General features: G+C 38.4%; 1 long non-coding RNA gene across 4 annotated transcripts in view; it reads left to right on the top strand.

Annotated features, from left to right (window-relative positions):
• Positions 1 to 16,858, top strand: part of LOC139185248 (uncharacterized) — a 33,694-nt gene extending 16,836 nt beyond the window's left edge. The window contains exon 3 of one of the 4 annotated variants that reach the window (XR_011568841.1): positions 11,783 to 16,858. This is a non-coding gene — a long non-coding RNA (uncharacterized lncRNA). Of the gene's footprint in view, positions 1 to 288; positions 4,284 to 6,643; positions 7,606 to 11,782 lie in introns of those variants that run through there. The other 3 variants (XR_011568840.1, XR_011568839.1, XR_011568838.1) reach the window with 3 other exon arrangements.
• The last annotated feature ends 4,258 nt before the right edge of the window (positions 16,859 to 21,116 follow it).

Here is a 21,116-nt window from a genome sequence, read left to right as displayed (position 1 = left end):
ACTTTCAATTTATTTCTCTTTCAGAGAAAAAGCCTAATAGAGTTAGTGAACAGCATTAATAGCCTAGGATCAAAATGACCCAGAATGAAAGGAGTCTTTTTTTATTTTTTGCTTTATGTTAAAATCACAAATTTAACTTATGATGATTTGGAAGTGGAGGCAAATGTAACTTCTTTGTTTCATCTATATTTGATGTCTTCCTTCACAAGTTCTTACCCGCTGTTAAGTGAGAAAGAAAGAGCTAAATATTCGAATTCAAAGCTCAGTCTGATCTGATTATTTCTTCAGTCTTTTTAGAAAATGTTCAGCCTGTCAGACAGCATTTCCTTCTTACTATTTCTCTCTTGTGAAAGAATTGATGCTTTGGAGATGTGGTGCTGGAGAAGACTCTCGAGAGCCCTTGGACAGCAAGGGCAGCAAACCTGTCAATCCCAAAGGAGATCAGTCCTGAACATTCATTGGAGAGACTGATGCTGAAGCTCCAATACTCTGGCCACCTGATGCAGAGAGCCAACTCAATGGAAAAGACCCTGATGCTGGGGAAGATTGAGGGCAGGAGGAGAAGGGGGTGACAGAGGATGAGATGGTTGCATGGCATCACTGACTCAATGGACATGAGTTTGAACAAACTCCAGGAGATGGTGAAGGACAGGGAAGCCTGGTGTGCTGCAGTCCATGGGGTCACAAGTTGGACACAACTTAGCGACTGAACAATTTCTCTCTCAAGAGAACATTCTGGGTTTCTGGGCAGGATGGTGTCTACATATGCTGGTGAATGAGAGACAAACAGACCCCTTGGGCATGTGCTGGCTGACACCTGAGGATCTCCAGGACAAGGTCCAGCTGTTGTGTGTCCAACCAGCCTCAAAGCTGGAATTGTCCATTCTCTTGGTTTGGCCAATACTCTCTGTCATGGCAAGACTGGCTATCTGCTCTGCAGCCCCAAAGACAAAGGCACGTGGCCCTTTCAGGGTAAGCGTCTCAGGCAGGTCCCTAGCCACTTCTCCTTGTCATGCCATATGCCCGAATTTATTTCATGGGGCTGCACCTTAAGTTAATGAGGGAAAGTCTGGAAGATGATACCATCCCAGAGTCTTCAAGGGAAGTTAGATAGGACAGACGAAGTGGAAAGAATCCCTTAGGCTTCAATATTATACTCACTCATATAACATATGTGCAAATGCTCTGGCTCTTGATACTCTGGACATATCAGCACTCACTCCTCTGGACATATCTAACACTGACTACTGTTAGTTCCCTTTTGGATGTTCAAGCTTGCTCTTACTTGGCCTCAGCACATATTCTAAAGTACAATTTCTAGTGCTTTTGCCCTTGAATCCCTCTTTCCTCACCAAAAAATCTTAGGTATGAGGACTCAAAAATACACATAAGGATAGACTGATTAATACATAATAGAGTCTCATTCATTTGTGATGAGCTTCACTAAGGAATATTTTAAAAGAAATTCCACTTTTATCATTTACTCACAATATCCATAATAACTCACAGGAAGCTAATTATATCATTCAATAAGCTTTAGGGAACAATATAGGGAAAAGAAAATAATTATTTTTAAGTACTATATTATTCTTTTGTAAGTGAAAAGTTATTTAATGTGCTTGGGAATACTTAAAAACTGTTTTAGTCACTCATATAGCATACATAGAGCCTAACTTTCACTTGCAATCTTTATATTCATCATCATAGAAGTGAAGTTTGTTCTCTTCAAACGAAACTACAGATAGGCCATAACATTTAGTTTTAATCACATTACAAATGACTAAAGCAAAATTATTGAAATCTTCACATTGCAAATCGAATGTAAACTGATGTCAAAGTGGAAATGTACACATACGCATTGTTTAATAAAGAATGCTGAAAAATAACGAAAGCAATGATTTTCTAAAACCATGTAATTTTGTTGAAATTGAGACAAAGCTCCTGACTCAGAATGCCTGGGCCAGCCTGGAAGTTCTTACCCTGCCAATATCCTGCCTAGCTTTCCAAAAGTGATGGCCTTATTATTCAACTAAAAAATAAAAGATCCATTGCCTAGAACACCACATCCACTTAGGTTTTTTTTTAATATGCTGCTATGATATCTTAAAACATCTTATTAACAGACTAACCTAAACAAGATCAATCAGCAAAACCATTGTTTCCAAAGCTTTGGGAAACATGGTCCATTCCAGATTACCAGTCTTATCTCTCCACTGGAAAATTAGGCAGGCACATTAAAGTGTGGCCTTTAGGACTGCAAGACAAGACCAAGGATCACATCCTTCTCAGGCAACCAGCATAAAAATTCTACAAAGCACTTTTAAAATAAGCAGACTAAATTTATCACGAGAAAAATACAGGAAAACTTCAACTAAGCCAGCGAAGTGAAAGTTGCTCAGTCGTGTCCAACTCTTTGCAACCCCATAGACTGCAGCCTGCCAGGTTCCTCTGTCCATGGGATTCTCCAGGCAAGAATACTGGAGTGGATTGACATGCCCTCCTTCAGAGGATCTTCCTGACTCAGGGATCAAACCTGCATCTCTTACGTCTCTCCTGGATTGGCAGGCGGGTTATTTACCACTAGAGCCACCTGGGAAGCTAGATAACTAAGTGCTTTGTAAATAAGTTGTCCTTAGACATCCAGGACTACAGGATTAATTAAATCAATTATGGTACATCCACACAATAAAATACACAGGAATAACTAAAAATCATGTTCCAGAATTTTAACTGACAATGGAAGTGTTGTTATATAAAATCTTCATATATGAAAAGGTCATTAAAAAAAAGCAGGATCAACTTCTTTGTGTGTATTTTTAAAAACATATATAGAGACTAGAAAACTAGACTATATAGACATCAAAAGACCAGGAAAGTTTATTTTACATGATATGTTTTTTTTTCTCCTTTTCATTTATCTCAGTTTTCTAAATATTATGCAATAAGTGTTCATTATTTTAATGTTGGAAAACATAATGATAGGAAAGTGATTAAGCTACTTCATTATATTTCCTAGTTAACTGAAAAGTAGGCAAAAGAACTTTGGAATGGTTCAAGAATTTTCATCCACATCCTGGTTACTGTCAACAAAACCCTATGATCTAATTATATTCAGTGGGGCTTCCCTGATGGCTCAGTAGTAAAGAATCTGCCTGCCAAAGCAGGAGACAGAGGTTCGATTCCTGATCCGGGAAGACCACACATGCCTCATAGCAACTAAGCTGGCGCATCACAGCTAGTGAGCCTATGTTCCAGAGCCCAAGAGCCTCAATTGACTACTGAAGCCTGCCCACCCTAAAGCCTGTGTTCCACAAGAGAAGCCACCGCAATGACAAGCCCTCTCATTGCACCTAGAGAGTAGCCCCAGCTTGCTGCAACTGTAGAAAAACCCACGCAGCAACAAAGACACAGGACAGCCAAAAACAAATAATTATATTCTGTGAAATCAGTCAGCCAATCAATTCTGATGTCTGTGATATCCAAAGGAGTTAAGTCTTAAGTTTTTACTTTCATTCAGTTATTACATCACTAAGCTGATAAAGAACTTGGTAAAAATTCAAAACAAGTGAACACGATTATACCTTACTTCTTAATTAAGCATCTCATAGGAACTACAGCTTATGAAGATAAACATCACTCATCATATCCAGAGAACCATGAATGCTGGTGTTAAGGGTTTAATATTCACTAGTTCAAGCATCATAGTTTGGAATGGTATTTAGTAACTAAATTCCTATTTCTTGTTTACACGGTGTCTGTCTCAAAAGTTAAATGCAACACAAATTCCAAAGAGTTTAGAATGTTTGAGATTCTTGTTGCAATCCTGTTATAATTTAATGCCTTTTTTGTTTTTGGCCATTTCAAATGTGCAAGTTCTATTTAAGTTCTTATACCCCCTTCCAGATTTTAAAAAATGCGTAGTCACTTACTTTTTTGAATAGGTTATAATATTCAGGTGGCTTAAACATCAAAAAGTAGAAGCTCCCCTCCCATCCACATACCTATCTACGCAGTTCCCACCCTCCTTCAACAATCCTCATTATTAGTTTCTGGTTTATCCTTCTAAAGATTTTTTTAAATGTATATTCAAGCATAGTATATGATTGTATGTATCTTATTTCCCCCAAAATATTATATTGCTATTCACCTTCTTTTTATTACTTAACAATGTACCTTTGAGATCTTTCCAAAATCAGCATAGAAAGAACATCCACATTCTTTTTATAGTTGTACTGTTTTTTGTATGAATATGCCATAGTTTATTAAACAATCCTCAACTGATAGACTGCTGGGTTGCTTCCAATTTTTTGATAATACTGTGATAAATGGTCTTCTGTGCATAAATTATTACACAAATGCTCAAGTATTACTGCAAAGTAAAACGTTGAAATGTCAGGTCAAAGGGTATATGCATTTTTAACTGTCACAACATTGCCACATTGGCCTCCAAAGGAGTTGTACCAACTTAAACTCCCATCACCAATGAGTGAAATTCCATGTTTCTCCACAATCTTGCCAACATAATGTGGTACCTAATTTATAGCTTCTGCCAAACTGGTTAAAAATAGTATCTCAGTATATTTTTGATAGGCTTTTCTTATTATGTATAACATTGAGCATCTTTTCATGTATTTAGGGATTCTGTTTGCTTCCCTTTTAGGTCAACTCTTCAATAAATGTTTTCTTATTGAAATTGAAGGAACTCTATAAACATTAAGGAAATTCAACATCTGCAGTATGAGCTTAAAATCTTTTCCCCAATTTGCCATCTTTCTTTTGATTTTGCTTATCATGATTTTTGCCATGAATATGAACATACAGAATGCATATTAATACATACACACAAATGTGTTAATCTTTTCCTTTAAGGCTTCTAGATTTTGTTATAGTTTATAAAACCTTTCTTCCTTATTCTGAGATATAATTTTTTGTGCCTTCTTTAATGGGCTCATTTATTGATATCAAAATTTCTATGCATTTGGATTTTTCTTGGTATACAGTGTGAAGTATTGATCCAGTTTTAATTCTTCCAGAGGCTACACTACTGTCTCATCAATAGTTTTTGAATAGGTTATTTCTCGCTAATTTGCATTGCCACCTTTCACATATCAAAACTGTATATATTTTGAGATCTATTTCAGGATATTCTAGTCTATCCCATTGTCCTGACTACATGTACTAATAACATTAATTTAAAACTAAGAGTCTATAACACACATTGACATCTGGAATATCTAGTCTCACTAATTTTTGCTCTTTACAAAGGTTTCTGGCTGTTTTTAGGGGAAAAAATTGCCTGATTCTGAAAAAACTAAAATCTCTTTGATATTTTTGAGGCACCATGTTAAATTCATAAATTAACTGACATTTCTATAATGTTGAGTCTGTTTAGCCAAGATTAGGATATGCCTTTTCCCATTTTTTTCAATTACTTTAGGTCCTTCAGGAATGATTTAAAGTTTTTTTCATATAAGGCTTTATTGCTATATTTATTTCTAAGTATGTTATCTTTGGGATTGGTAATTGCAGATGTGTGTTTTCCTTTCTTTTATGTACTCATTGTTCTTTGTATATATGAAAACTAGTCATTTCTGTTCATTTTATACCCTATTATCTTACTAAATTCTCTGCTTTCTTCTAGACTCTGTTTTTTCTCATAGGCTTTTTAAGTATACAACAATAGCAGCTGCCAACAGAAATTAGGATTGCTCCTCTGTAATTTTAATGTATTCATTTTAAGATGTTGAGGAGTAGTATCTCCAGCCTCCAACACAATGTTAACTAGACTACATCTTTCTCTTATTCCTAACTTTAATAAGTAATAAGTGAGGAATAAGTCTACAGTCTCCCCATTAAAAATAATACTTGTTTCAAAGAAAAACATGATTCTGAATTAGTGGGTTTGGGGTTGTCTTCCTTGAGAAGAGGGTGAGCCAATTCTCTATGTGTCAGGGAGAATGACCAGATTTATTTGATGAAAAGAAATTTCCATTTCATTCTGGCACATAGAAGACTATGTTTCCTAGTGCCCTTGCTTTTAGAAAAGAAATGTGGCTTCTTCTGACCAATTGTTATCACCTTTGAGCCAAAGAACAAAAGAGAATGTGTAAGATTTCTATGTGCTTATTATTTCCTTTGACGGCAATTGAAGAAAGCATGAGTTTCGGATGATGTACCCACACAAATGCCATGCCTCCAACACCCTCCCCATGTGTGGCTTGTGAAAAAGAGGTTCCTTCTTACCAGCAACCAATGTTTCATGTACACTCTGAAAAGAAATAAACCTTGTCTTGTTTTTTTTTTTTTTTTTAAATAACAATAATTCTTGTTATTTTATCTCAGCCCTCTCAGTTTGGGAGCGGAAACAAAAATATTTTCTTTCAAAGAAATATATTATTTTACTGTGGATTTTCTATCAAGGATAAATGTTGAGTATTTTTAAAAGTTCCTTAGATTTACCAGTATTATAAATTATGATCAAAGATTTTCTAATATTCAAATGTGTGTTTCTGAAATAAAACCCCACATGATTTGTACTTTTAATATGTTTCTGGATTATGCTTGTGAACATTTTATTTCAAATTTTAAGTCTATGATCATAAGTGAGATTGGCCTGTAATTTTCTTTGTCTAATTCCTTTTAGGTTTTGCTATCAGTTTTTACACTTGCTTCTTACAGAGATGTTGGAGACTTTCTTCCTTGTTTGATGTGCTGGAACAACTGAATTATCTTTAAAGTGATCTGATCTTTAATGGCATCCTGGAATTTCTCTGTGAAACCATCGGGTCTTAGTATTTTTGGGACTGGTTCTTGGTCAATTTCCTCTGTTTGTACAATGGAGCTGTTTAGATTGCCAATATCATTTGGAGTCTAGTTGATAAACTATTAATTTGCAGAGTAAACTATTAAATTTAGAAGAGTATTTCTTATAATTATCCCAGTTTTTTCTTTTCTATAAATTCCCCTTTTGTTCCCTAGTTTTCATATTTGCACTCTCCCTATTTTTACTGAATAAATCAGCAAATAGTTTATCTTGCCAAAGCTTTTGGATTTATTATTTCTACTACATTCATTATTTTCTGTTTGTAGTCTTTCCTTCATTCTCTCAATGTATTTCTCTTTTTATAACTTAAATTGGATGCTTATATCATGATTTCTATTTTTATAGTGTGTGTATACACGTACACATACAAACATATACACATATACATATATAAATTTTCCAAGGGTTACTTTAGTTACATCCCATAGTTTCTGATATGTAGTATTTATATGACCATTTTCTAGCATCCTGGCATTTGAGTTTATCCTTTTTCTTTGATGCAGTTATGGTTTATTAGAGAATTTAATTACAAGAAGATACACAACAATTTTTTTCTGTCATTCTAATCCTCCACATTAGTCTTCATTATACTGTTAAATATATTCAGTGCTTACCTCTAGTCCTTTCGCTGGTATTAACCTAGTCATAGTTAGTTGAAATGTGTTTTCCAGCAATTTCCACAAGAAGGACTCCTGATATTGCTGCACCGAGTCATACTGGAGCCTGGGGCAAAAGAAAAATCAGTAGTAATGATCCTGTTTTCCTGTTAAAGTTTTGATACTTTATTTAACATAGATTTTTTCATTATTTAGTTTAACACTGCATTAAATATTATTGTTGATTATTGAACTTTCTGTACTCTCTTAAATTCTGTGCCCAAAGCACTTAATATTCCTTGGGTTCTGTAGGTTCATGTTTCTTATTTGAAGAATGGTTTGACTGACTCACTCTTTCCTTGAGGAACTTTCAGGTTGCTAATCATTTATAATCTTCTAAAAGATATTGTAGTTGGTGGTCCCTGGTGGTTCAGGGGTTAAGACTTCATGCTGCCAATGCAGGAGGGGGCATGGGTTCAATCCCTGGTCAGGGAACTAAGATCCCACATGCCATATGGCATGGCTAAAAGATAAAAAAGTAAATAATTTATTAAAAGTGTTTTAATTTAAAAAAAGATGCTGTGGAAAAGTCTGAATCCAGCCAATTTTTTTTCATTTGTTTTTCAACTTTTTGTAACAATTCTTTATCTTCAAAGTTTAACAACTTTTCCAGGATCTGTCTTGGTGTTGATCATTCTGGGTCACATTTCCTTGGCACACAGTATGACTATTAAATATAGAGATTCGAGTCTTTTTCTTTTTTGAACTGTATTTTAAAATATTAGTATTTGTTTTGTAACATTTTGGGTTTTCTTCTTTGGATATTCAACTTAAGTGCTTACTGGATCTCCCTTGTATATCTTCTAATTTTTCAACTCTTTGATTTCTACTTCACCATGTTCCCTTTTCTTATTTTTATCTTTTACATCCCTAGCAATATTTTCCATATTGCTTGTTACTTCTTCCAGTTTTGTCTTTATTTCTGTGCTGGTTTATTTTTTCCTTCTACTTCTTTCCTGATTTCCACCAGTTTATATTTCTTTTCTTATGACCTCTTTTTTCAAATACTGTACTGCACTTCCACCTGGTGGGACTTGTTAGAAGAAGTGATTGCTTTACCGAGTTTTTGTTGTTGTTGTTTTGATATCAAAATGTTTATCCATAATTCTTATCTGCTTCATGACAACATCTCTGGTGAGTAATGATCATCTGCTAATACACTTTGCTGCACCTTTTCTTCCTTTTTCTTATAGTTTCTCTACAGACATTGTTCTAGTTTCTTTTTTATTACTTATTATTGATAACAATAGAGGACTGAAAATTTTTTATCTGATGAGGTTAAAACAAAGGGAATTTGGACTTAAAACTATGAGGTACAATTTCTGGTGGATATATAATTCACGAGATAGTGGGATCATATGGAACAGACATTCTTCCCAGCCTTACTTGGCTTAGCTTAGAGGACCCTGGCAGCCAGGCAGTCAGCCCCAGGCAGAGCCTGGACAGTCCTATACAGTCTTAACAGCCAGAAGCAAAGACTTATACATACTGACGCCAGGGGTTCCTCACTAAAGGCTCAATCTAATCATTTCAAAACACAGTTGTGGTTACCAAGTCCACCCACAGGCTCCAACATTCCAAACCAATCTTTAGTGCCTCTGTTAGTCTGCCCAGGATGTCATAACAAAATGCCACACACTAAGCAGCTTAAACAACAGACTTTTTAAAGCCTATTTTCCCCACACTTCTGGAAGCTAGAACTCCCTGATCAAGGTGCAAGAGAATTCAGTTTCTGGCGCAGGCTCTCTTCCTGGCTTTCAGACAGCTACTACCTTGCTCTGGGCTCACATGGCCTTTCCTCAGCACATGTGCATGGAGACAGAAGGAAAGTGAGATCTCTGGTATCACAATTTTAAGGACAGTAAACCTTCTGGGTCAGGGCTCCACCCTTATGGCCTCATTTAACCTTCATTACTTTCTCATGGGCCGCAATCTCCAAATACAGTGACTTGGAGAGTTAGGGCTTTAACCTGTGAGGCGGGGAGGGGGGGGGGGGTGGGCGGAGACACATAAATATTTAGTTCATAATAGTTCCCCAAACGTTGTCAAAACAAATTTAACTCTATCTATGGAGTTTCAGTATACAGATGGTGATTCCCAACCATCATCTCTTCCTTTCTTATTTGACTGTTTTCACCTCTGAGTGTGTTCAGTGAGTCTCCAAACCCGAGGGTAACTAAGTGGGAAGAGACTTCCTGTTTCAAAACCAGTGTATTTAGTTCCATTGGGTCTAGAGTTAATGGACCTGATGTTGCCTTCTGTGGACAGTGCTATGCCCTCTTTCAGAGGTTTAAGTCTGTTGAAGTTTTGTAAAACTGGTAGAGATGGAGAACTGAAGACCACTGATTTAACGTTCTCTTTTCAGTGAATATAAAAGCGAGTGAAGTTGCTCAGTCGTGTCTGACTCTTGCAACCCCATGGACTGTAGCCTACCAGGCTCCTCTGTCCATGGGATTTTCCAGGCAAGAGTACTGGAGTGGGGTGCCATTTTCTTCTCCAGGGGATCTTCCCAACCCAGGGCCATTTCCTTCTCCAGGGGATCTTCCCAACCCAGAGATCGCACCCAGGTCTCCCACATTGCATGCAGATGCTTTAGTGTCTGAGCCACCAGGGAAGCCCTGTAAATGTGCTCAATTATAATGCACTGCTCCAAAATATCTATTAATTGGTATACAGACATATGCATATATCTATATACCCTGTGTAAAAGCTGTGTCTCCTCTGTTGATGTACAAACTCTTCACTCCCTAATAATTCTTCAGCACAGACAGATCCTCCATCATCAACAGAGGCTGATGACAGCTTCAGAATAGAATGGGTGAGCATTGCAAAAAAACCCAGGTTGGGATATCTATATGCCTCTCCATCAGCAAAGTCACCCCTTCAAGGTACCCTCACCTCTACTTTTGTGGGTTCTTTGACTCTCTCCCATCTGTCTGTAGGGCCCAGAAGGAAACTCTGATTCTTCAGCAAAACCAGCTCTTAGCAGTGGGTTTATGTGAGATATGTTGTCCCTTTGTTTGCTGCTGACAAGCGTAAAGAACCACTTTCACTGCTGATAATAATGGTTAATTTATCACATCCAGCGGAGGCTGACCTCTGGGTGTCCCAGCCCCTCCATCACCTTCACACCTGCTCAAGCTAATTGTTAGAGCCAAGTGTAAATGAAAATCAACTGGGCTAATAATGAATGGAGCCCATTACTCGCAACAGCACATTGCTTTACAAAGGTTTATCAAGAAACATTATAACCAGTCCCCTGGTCACAGTTCCCTGTTTCATAGATGAGAAAAAGCAAGCAAACAAGAAGGGACCTGCCCAGGAAAACAAGCACAGTGACTGAAAACAACGTCTGATTTTACCTCCCAGAGCTCTAGAACAGTCACCCCTGCATTTACCAAAATTCACTCACATATAAACAGAAGAAGGATTAAGATATTTCTCCAAATGTTCTTGTCATCTGTTTGTATAAGCAAATGAGATCATTACCAGAGATGAAGACTCTAATTAATATGCTAATCTCGTTCCTCCATCACAACCATGTTTAAGGCGGTTGTCTCCATGGCTTCTCCAGTCACTGCCACCTGCCCTAGAACTGCCTTGCCATCTCCTTCTGAAAGCACAGACCCAGCTCCAAAATGTTAGAAATGAAAGAATGAGAACTCCCATTAAAGAAACTCCCATGAAAGAACTCCCATAAAAGAAACTCAGAGAGCTTTACTTGATCTACTTCACTGAGCAAGGAACAAACTGTTACTGAATTCCCAAACCAAAGGTAGTTAAGTTCTTAGCTCCCAGTACTATTAATAAAAGCTCAGGTGATGAATAAGTACATTGTTTTCACTTGGGATCTTTTACCAGAAACTTTTTTTTTTTTTTTAACTGCATAAGCTTGCTTGCTTATAGCTGCTTTGGCTAGGAAGCTGCAAGGTCCTACTGAGGACTACTTTTATTTGAGGCGAGAGTCAGCATTTCAGGGAAATCAGGGCATTTTACATTTTGGTTATGTGACTATGAGTGTTTGGACTAGGGGTATATTCAAACTGTGGTCTCCATTTTAATTGTCTTTTGACAACTGAGTATCTTCAAGAGGCAGATATTAGAACACCAGGAATTGTCAACTGTATTTGAAGAAACAGCTTGATGGAGTGCAAGAAATAGCTTCCAGTCCTCAAGGTAAGGGGTTGGTATATTTAGGGAATGTTTTAAAGTTTTTTCATCTTGTACTTTATCTGTTCATTTTTAATGCCACTTATAAGCAGTTGCATACTAGCAAAGTAATGCTGAAAATCCTCCAACCTAGGTTGCAACAGTATGTGAACAGAGAACTTCCAGATGTTCAAGCTGGATTTAGAAAATGCAAAGGAACCAGAGATAAAATTGCCAACATGCATTCAATCATAGAAAAATGAAGAGAATTCCAGAAAAACTCTACTTCTGCTTCACTGACTACACTAAAGCCTTTGACTGTGTGGATCACAATAAACTGGAAAATTCTTTAAGAGATGGGAATACCAGACCACCTGACCTGCCTCCTGAGAAATCTGTATGCAGGTCAAGGAGAAACAGTTAGAATTGGACATGGAACAATGGACTGGTTCCAAATTGGGAAAGGAGTACATCAAGACTGTATACTGTCACCCTGCTTATTTAATTTATATGCAGAGTACAGCATGTGAAATGCCAGGCTGGATGAAGCACAAGCTGGAATTAAGACTGCTGGGAAAAATATCAATAACCTCAGATACACAGATGACACCACCCTTATGGCAAAAAGCAAAGATGAACTAAAGAATCTCTTGATGAAAATGAAAGAGGAGAGTGAAAAAGCTGGCTTAAAACTCAACATTCAAAAACAAAGATCATGGTCTGTGGTCCCAATCACTTCATGGAAATAGATGAGGAACCAGGAAACAGTAACAGACTATTTTCTTGGACTCCAAATCACTGCAGATGGTGACTGAAGCCATTAAATTAAAAGATGTTTGCTCCTTGGAAATAAAACGATGATGAACCTAGATAGCATATTTAAAAAGCAGAGACATTACTTTGCCAACAAAGGTCCGTCTAGTCAAGGCTATGGCTTTTCCAGTAGTTATGTATGGATGTGAGAGTTGGACTATTAAGAAAGCTGAGTGCTGAAGAATTGATGCTTTTGAACTGTGGTGTTGGAGAAGACTCTTGAGAGTCCCTTGATCTCTTGGATCTCCCTACAAGGAGATCCAACCAGTCAGTACTAAAGGAAATCAGTCCTGAATGTTCACTGGAAGGCCTGATGCTGAAGCTGAAGCTCCAATACTTTGGCCAGCTGATGTGAAGAACTGACTCAATGGAGAAGACCCTGATGCTGGGCAAGACTAAAGGCAGGAGGAGAAGGGGATGACAGAGGATGAGATGGTTGGCTGGCATCACCAACTCAATGGACATGAGTTTGAGCAAGCTCCAGGAGTTGATAATGGATAGGGAAGCCTGGCATGCTGCAGTCCATGGGATAGCAAAGAGCCAGACACTATTGAGTGACTGAACTGAACCGATAAGCAGTCGACATCCCCCCTTCAAGCCATAAATCAGAAGGAATATGCATCCCACAGTAAATTCAGCCATAGACGTAATATCTTTAATCCCATACGTCTGAGTAACATTTTTACGAACTTCTACCAAGTGATTCTCTGCACTCCCAAACATATCAGACCTCAAGATCAGCAGCTTGAGATCAATTGGGGCCAAATACCAAGTCAATCTGTTTTAGAATTGAATTGATCATTCATAGGATGCAAATAACCCCATTATAACTTGACCAAGTGGAATTGATTTCCCATAACCTTGATTCTTGTCCAACTTTCCAGAAGACTACTCTTAAACCTGGTTGAAGACCCAGGGCTTCGCACTGATAAGACCTATACTTGTCATCTGCTTAAATATGGGCATCTTCCTTCCAGGTTTTGTAACTCATGGACAGATATAAAAGAAAGATGTACTCATCAGGGGCTTCTGTGTTATCTGCTTAATAGCCTTCAGTCTGAGGGGCACCATTCCAAATTTATACAGCACAGCTTCTGCCTGTAATGTGACAAGACCAGGGAGGTAAGCACACATTGCCCTCAATAGCAGTATCCAGTGATTCCAGAGGAACAAGGTGTGAACTGTTGGTCAGGCTGGGGGAAGGAGGCAGGGAAGAGAGGGAAATTTCCATGGTCAAATGAGATGGGACAATACTGCGTTTAAGGTACAGGGGAGCCTAGTGGGCTGCCGTCTATGGGGTCGCACAGAGTTGGACACAACTGAAGCGACTTAGCAGCAGCAGCAGCAGGAGTCCTTTTATCAAGGCAGAATTTAAGTCTAAAAAACATTATCAGTCTTTTAATTTCCATGAATACAGAATCCTTGCTTCAGAACACTAGTAAACATCATATATAACATTGGTATTCAACAGGACACCAGATGGAAACACTATTCTAAAAGGCCCTGCCCTATAAAAGATCCAATATACTACACTAGTAGGGAAGAACAATTAACAAATCTATCCACTCACACTTAAAAGCGAGGGGTAGGGGCTTCCCTCGTGGCTTAGTGGTAAGGAATCTACCTGCCAATGCAGGAGTTTGATCCCTAAACTGAGAAGATTCCACATGCCTCGGAGCAACGAAGTACATGCACCCCAACTACTGAGCCTGCATCCCAGAGCCCTCAAGCCCCAACGACTAACCTCGTGTGCTGCAACAACCGAAGCCTGCGTGCCCTAGAGCCTGTGCTCTGCAACGAGAAGCCACCGCAAGGAGACGTCTGAGCGCCGCAACTGGAGAGTAGCCCCCACACATCACAACTAGAGAAACGCCCACACGGCAGTGGAGATCCAGCACAGTCAAAAGGAAATAAATAATTCAAACAAACAAACAAAAACAGTGAGGGGCAAAAACTATTACCTTCATTTACAAACTGATATGGATGAGTTTTTTGATTTGGGGTTGTTCAGGTATTGTTGCAATAAGCCCGCAGAGCGAACGATCTCCAAACCTCACCCACATATACCAACCAACATTTACATCTCGTTGATGCATCTCTGAATGGGATGGAACCACTGGGCTTCAAGCAGTAGGTCAAATGCAGGTGTCTTCCAGGCATTTCTCACTCAGGCATCCAGTTTAAAAAGCAGTAGTCTACTGTGGGTGTGCTTTTCTTGTGGGATAAAACAGGAGCACAAAATTGCTGTCAGACATTTGCCGAATGTCAGCCTCAGTGCAGAGCTGATACACTATCCCTTTTACTGTGTTTCATCAGCCAAAGCAAGTCGAATGGCTAAGCTCAACATCCACAGGACTGGGAAATATTACACCCACAGCCAAGCCAGGCAAGGGCTGGGAGGGAGGAACCATGGTGGGCAAACCATATCTACCACACTGACCATAAATTCAAATCCAAAGTGTAACCATGTGTGGGAACAGCCATACTTCTATTTTCTTCAAACACAAATGTCCCGTTTAGTAATAATTCAAATATACTAATGGTTAGACTTGACCATAGGAATATAGACTCCATTTCTATTCTTCATTCTTCTTCCTGTACTGGACAAGTTGGTATTTCTAATCCAGGAGAGTTACATGTTAGAGCATTTTCCAGTTGATTTCTTAGTATGTATTTTGAATACCAACACCACAATCAACCTTTTATGTAAGAGCAGTGACACATCTTGTACATAGCATAACAAATGACCACCAACTAATAGCTTAAGACACATGTTGGTTATGTCCATACACAGCTTAGCAGGGCCTCTTCAAGGCTGTGATCCAGGCCTGGATTCTCCTCTGCAAGCTTGGCTGGGAAAGCATCTGCTTCCAGGGTCACTCAGGTTGCTGGCAGAACTCATGTGCTTATAGTCATAGGACTCATGGGCATCTTGCTTCTTCAAAGCTGGCAAGGAGAGCAAGACCTTAGAGCAATTTTGTTAGCAATTGTAAAGCCTTTGCTAGCAAGACAGAGCCTTATGTAACGTAATATAATCCCAGGAGTGATAGCCCATTATCTTACCATATTCTATTGTTTATGCACAAGGGGTAGGGATTATACTAAGGCGTGAACACCAGGATGTAGAGCTTACGGGGACCACCTTCAAGTATGTCCCTTGCAACAAGAAACCTAAAAAATATATTATTTGTGACTTACTCTATCCCAGCGTTGCCCAGCTTTTCTCAGTGGAGAGTCCTTCTCCATCATGTTCTAGAATTGCATTTACTTAGATGAACCCACGTTCACTGGGCAGTTCTATTTCACTTTGTATTTTAAGATCTTTTCAGGGTAGGAAACTAGCCGATGTTATTCAATCACTGAGTGTAGTCAGTGTCATTAACACCTGAATGGCCCAGAAGTCATTCCAGCCAGAAAAGACCCAAGTACCAATTATTAGACTGTCGTGATTTATGTTTGTGCCTGATGTAATAGACATAAGTCAACTGCTTATACATGGAAACGTAGCCATTGCCTCACAAGAACTACAGAGTATGACTCATGCTGTGCCTACCCACAGCCAAAGCCGTCAGTCAATTCTAAAGGTATAAATGTCAATTAAATAAATGGTTTGGCAGCCTAAATATTTAACAACTGGATGATGACTGGAATTTTCACTTTTCATTCAGTCACACAGACATGGTTTTGGTAAAAGAAATAACTGAAGTTTAGGGTAGTTTTCCTTTTCCTAAAAGTCATCCACCCCCAAACATTTGCTGAATGCCTACCATGTTCTAGGTACTTTGCTTACTGTTGGGAATACAGAGATAAATCTATTCTTCACACTGTTTCCCTTTTAACTTCATGTTACCTACCCTGCAAATAAGCAATTTTCTCAGAAGCCATCAGTACCCAGGGGCCTTCCCCACTGCTCCTTTTCAAATATTTCTTATTGTTCAGAAAACCCTAATAATTAACCAAAAATCACTTTGCTGTGGCAAAACCTCAATACCTATACATCTCACTGGCTCTGAAGAGTAACTGGAATGAGATTACTGCCTCTGTTGACAGAAATTTTGTATTTATTAAAATTCTGAATGATGGAAAAACCCATATGATAAAAATTTATTACTATGATGCCCATTATAATACCCCAGGATAAGAATATTTTGCATTCCTACCATATATAAAATAGATAAACAACAAAGATTTACTGTATAGCACAGGATACTGTATTCAGTATCTTGTAATCATCTTTAATGGAAAAGAATCTGAAAAAATATATAGGTAAAAATGAATCACTTTGCTATACACTGGAAACTAATACAATACTGCAAATTAACTATACTTCAATAAAAATAAAAAAGAAAGACTGCTTTGTTCTACAAACACTTGAGAGCTAAAGATCACTTGTAACAAACCAAGCAAATGCTTCAATGTGTGATAAACAGGAAATGCCACACGGAGAGGGACAATCTCAGACCGCTTAGCCCTTTCTTTCCCTATACTTTTTCTGTAAGTAATTTTATATATTCCCATGGCTTTTATGTACTGAATCTTCAGAGGGAAAACAGATAACTTACTTTAATAATCATTTATCATAAGCGTGGGATGGGGGTGATGGTGAAACTCTTGACAAATACCAAGGACTCCTCTGTTCTTAAAGCCCCTTTATTCTCAAGGACTCCTTTATTCTAATGTAATGGCTCCTGAAAAACTTCCCTTTTCAAGGATACTTTTTTCAAACACAATCAATAATCTACAATCAACTTTGTAATCTCTTTGGAAACCAGGACCTTTTTGGCTTTGGAGTTTTAAAGATAAAATGCACAGCAGGATTCCTACAGGCCAAATATTTAATTTTTTTTATTTGTGGGTTATGAATCAGATTACTAATATGGTGGTGTTTGATAGGAATAGAAAGTCAAAATATAGTTTCTCAAATTATTAGTTTTAGAATTCCAGAGATGAAATGAGTTTTAAAGCACATCTGGAAATGATATGCTGGAAATGAGCTTTAAGGCACATCCACCCAGAGCTTGGGTCCCTTAAGCAACATCTGTAACAAGTGGTTGTCAGCCCTTGTTCCAGCAGCTCCAGCAATGGAGAGCTCCCTACCTTTAGACCAGAGATCATTCTGTCTTCCCAAACCACTTTAAAAATGTTTTACTTGGTCTGAGTCAGTTCTTCTATAACTTTAATCCTTGATCTTAGTTATAGTCCTTTGAGTCTCATTGGACAAATATAATCCCTTCCTATAACAGTCCTCAAAATATGTGAAATCCCCTACCATATCCTCAACACTCCATTCTAAAGATGCTTTGCTCCTTGAATTATTCCTCATAGAACATATTTTTGGTTCTGTCACTGTCCTGCTATCTAATCTCTGGGTCAGATGATTTTAACCAGGATTTTGTAAGAATCACAGCCATTCTTGTGATCAATAAGAAAAGAAAGGGTGAGCAGCTGTAGTAACTGCACCCAGAATTAAGGATAACACTTTCTATATTATTCTGTGCCATGGACCAAGAAGAAACTAAATATACCCAGGTGAGTATTTTGCTTCCGTGAATGTGATAAACCACATGATCCATAGTGGATTAAAGGCTGAGAATCATTATTTTAAATGCATTCCAGTTTATTCTTTGAAAAGTGTAGCAGCTGAAATGTAATACAAAAACCCAGAAGTGGGTTAGCTAGGACAATGCAGACTGGTTCACTAAACAAAATATTTCCCCTCTTCCTACGCCTCCTTGTCTCTCAGGAGTCACCTGAAATCTTAACTCTTATGTGAAACATTAGTTCAGCTCAGTTCAGCCACTCAGTTGTATCCGACTCTTTGTGACCACCATGGACTGCAGCACGCCAGGCTTCCCTGTCCATTACCAACTCCCGGAGCTTACTCAAATTCATGTCCATTGTGTCAGTAATGCCATCCAACCATCTCATCCTCTGTTGTCCCCTTCTCCTCCTTCCTTTGATCTTTCCCAGCATCAGGGTCTTTTCCAAGGAGTCAGTTCTTCACAACAGGTGGCCAAAGTTATTGGAGTTTCAGCTTCAGAATCAGTCCTTCCAATGAATATTCAAGACTGATTTCCTTTAGGAATAACTGGTTTGATCTTGTAGTCTAAGGGACTCTCAAGAGTCTTCTCCAACACCACAGTTCAAAAGCATCAATTCTTCGGAACTCAGCTTTTTTAATAGTCCAAGTCTCACATCCTTACATGACTACTGAAAAAAACCATAGCTTTGACTAGATGGACTTATGTCAGCAAAGTAATGTCTATGCTTTTTAATATGCTGTCTAGGTTGGTCATAGCTTTTCTTCCAAGGAGCAAGCATCTTTTAATTTTATGGCTGCAGTCACCATCTGTAGTGATTTTGAAGCCCCCCAAAATAAAGTCTGTCACTATTTCCATTGTTTCCCCAACTATTTGCCATGAAGTGATGGGACCGGATGCCATGATCTTCGTTTTTTGAATGTGGAGTTTTAAGCTAGCTTTTTCACTCTCCTCTTTCACTTTCATCAAGAGGCTCTTTAGTTCTTCTTCACTTTCTGCCATAAGGGTGGTGTCATCTGCATATCTGAGGTTATTGATATTTCTCCCGGCAATCCTGATTCCAGCTTGTGCTTCATCCAGCATGGCAATTTGTATGATGTACTCTGCATATAAGTTAATAACCAGGCTGACAATATATAGCCTTGACATACTTCTTTCTCAATTTGGACCCAGTCTGTTGTTCCATGTCCAGGTTTAACTGTTGCTTCTTGACCTGCATACAGATTTCTCAAGTGGCAGGTAAGGTGGTCTGTTATTCCCATCTCTTGAAGAATTTTCCACAGTTTGTTGTGATCTGCACAGTAAAAAGCTTTGGTGTAATCAAAAAAGCAGAAGTAGATGTTTTTCTGGTATTCTCTTGCTTTTTCAATGTTGGAAATTTGATCTCTGGTTCCTCTGCCTTTTGTAAATCCAGCTTGAACATCTGGAAGTTCATGTTTCACGTACTGTTGAGCCTAGCTTGGAGAATTTTGAGCATTACTTCACTAACATGTAAGATAAATGCAATTGTGTGGTAGTTTGAACCTTCTTTGGCATTGTCTTTCTTTGAGATTGGAATGAAAACTGGCCTTTTCCAGTCCTGTGGTCATTGCTGAGTCTTCCAAATTTGCTGGCATACTGAGTACAGCACTTTAACAGCATCATCTTTTAGGATTTGAAATAGCTCAGCTGGAATTCCATCACCTCCACTAGCTTTGTTGGTAGTGATGCTTCCTAAGCCCCACTTGACTTTGTATTTCAGGATGTCTGGTTTTAGGTGAGTAATTACACCATCGTGATTATCTGGTTCATGAAGATCTTTTTTGTACAGTTCTTCTGTGTATTCTTGCCACCTCTTCTTAATATCTTCTGCTTCTGTTAGGGCGATACCATTTCTGTCCTTTATTGTGCCCATCTTTGCATGAAATGTTCCCTTGGTATCTTTAATTTTCTTGAAGATATCTATAGTCTTTCCCATTCTTTTGTTTTCTTCTATTTCTTTGCATTGCTCACTGAGGAAGGCTTTCTTATCTCTCCTTGGTATTCTTTGGAACTCTGTATTCAAATGGGTATATCTTCCCTTTTCTCCTTTGCTTTTAGCTTCTCTTCTTTTCACAGCTATTTGTAAGCCATCCTCAGACAGCCATTTTCCCTTTTAGCATTTCTTTTTCTTGGGTATGTTTTTGATCACTGTCTCCTGTACAATGTCACGAACCTCCATCCATTGTTCTTCAGGCACTCTATCAGATCTACTCCCTTGAATCTATTTGTCACTTCTACTGTGTAATCATAAGGGATTTGATTTAGGTCATACCTGAATGGTCTAGTGGTTTTCCCCACTTTCTTCAAGTTAAGTCTGAATTTGGTTATAAGGAGTTCATGATCTGAGTCACAGTCAGCTTCAGGTCTTGTTTTTGCTGACTGTATAGAGCTTCTCCATCTCTGGTTGCAAAGAAAATAATCAATCTGATTTCGGTGTCGACCATCTGGTGATGTCCATGTGTAGAGTCATCTCTTGTGTTGTTGGAAGAGGGTGTTTGCTATGACCAGTGTGTTCTCTTGGGGAAACTGTTAACCTTTGCCCTGCTTCATTTTGTACTCCAAGGTCAAATTTGCCAGTTACTCCAGGTATCTCTTGACTTCCTACTTTTGCATTCCAGTCCCTATAATGAAAAGGACATCTTTTTTGGGTGTTAGTTCTAAAAGGTCTTGTAGGTCTTCATAGTACCGTTCAACTTCAGCTTCTTCAGTGTTACTGGTTGGGGCATAGACTTAGATTACTGTGGTACTGAATTACTTACCTTGGAAATGAATAGAGATCATTCTGTCATTTTTGAGATTGCACCCAAGTACTGCATTTTGGACTCTTTTGTTGACTATGAGGGCTACTCCATTCCTTCTAAGGGATTCTTGCCCACAATAATAGATATAATGGTCTTTTGAATTAAATTCGCCCATTCCAGTCCATTTTAGTTCACTGTTTCCTAAAATGTTGATGTTCACTCTTGCCATCTCCTGTTTGACCACTTCTAATTTACCTTGATTCATGGACCTAACATTCCAGGTTCCTATGTGATATTGTTCTTGATAGCATTGGACTTTACTTCCATGACCAGTCACATCCACAACTTGGCGTTGTTTTTGCTTTGGCTCTGT

This window comes from Bos indicus, chromosome 10, assembly GCF_029378745.1.
Source record: "Bos indicus isolate NIAB-ARS_2022 breed Sahiwal x Tharparkar chromosome 10, NIAB-ARS_B.indTharparkar_mat_pri_1.0, whole genome shotgun sequence".
NCBI lineage: Eukaryota > Metazoa > Chordata > Mammalia > Artiodactyla > Bovidae > Bos > Bos indicus.
This window is presented reverse-complemented; position numbering and strand designations above follow the sequence as displayed.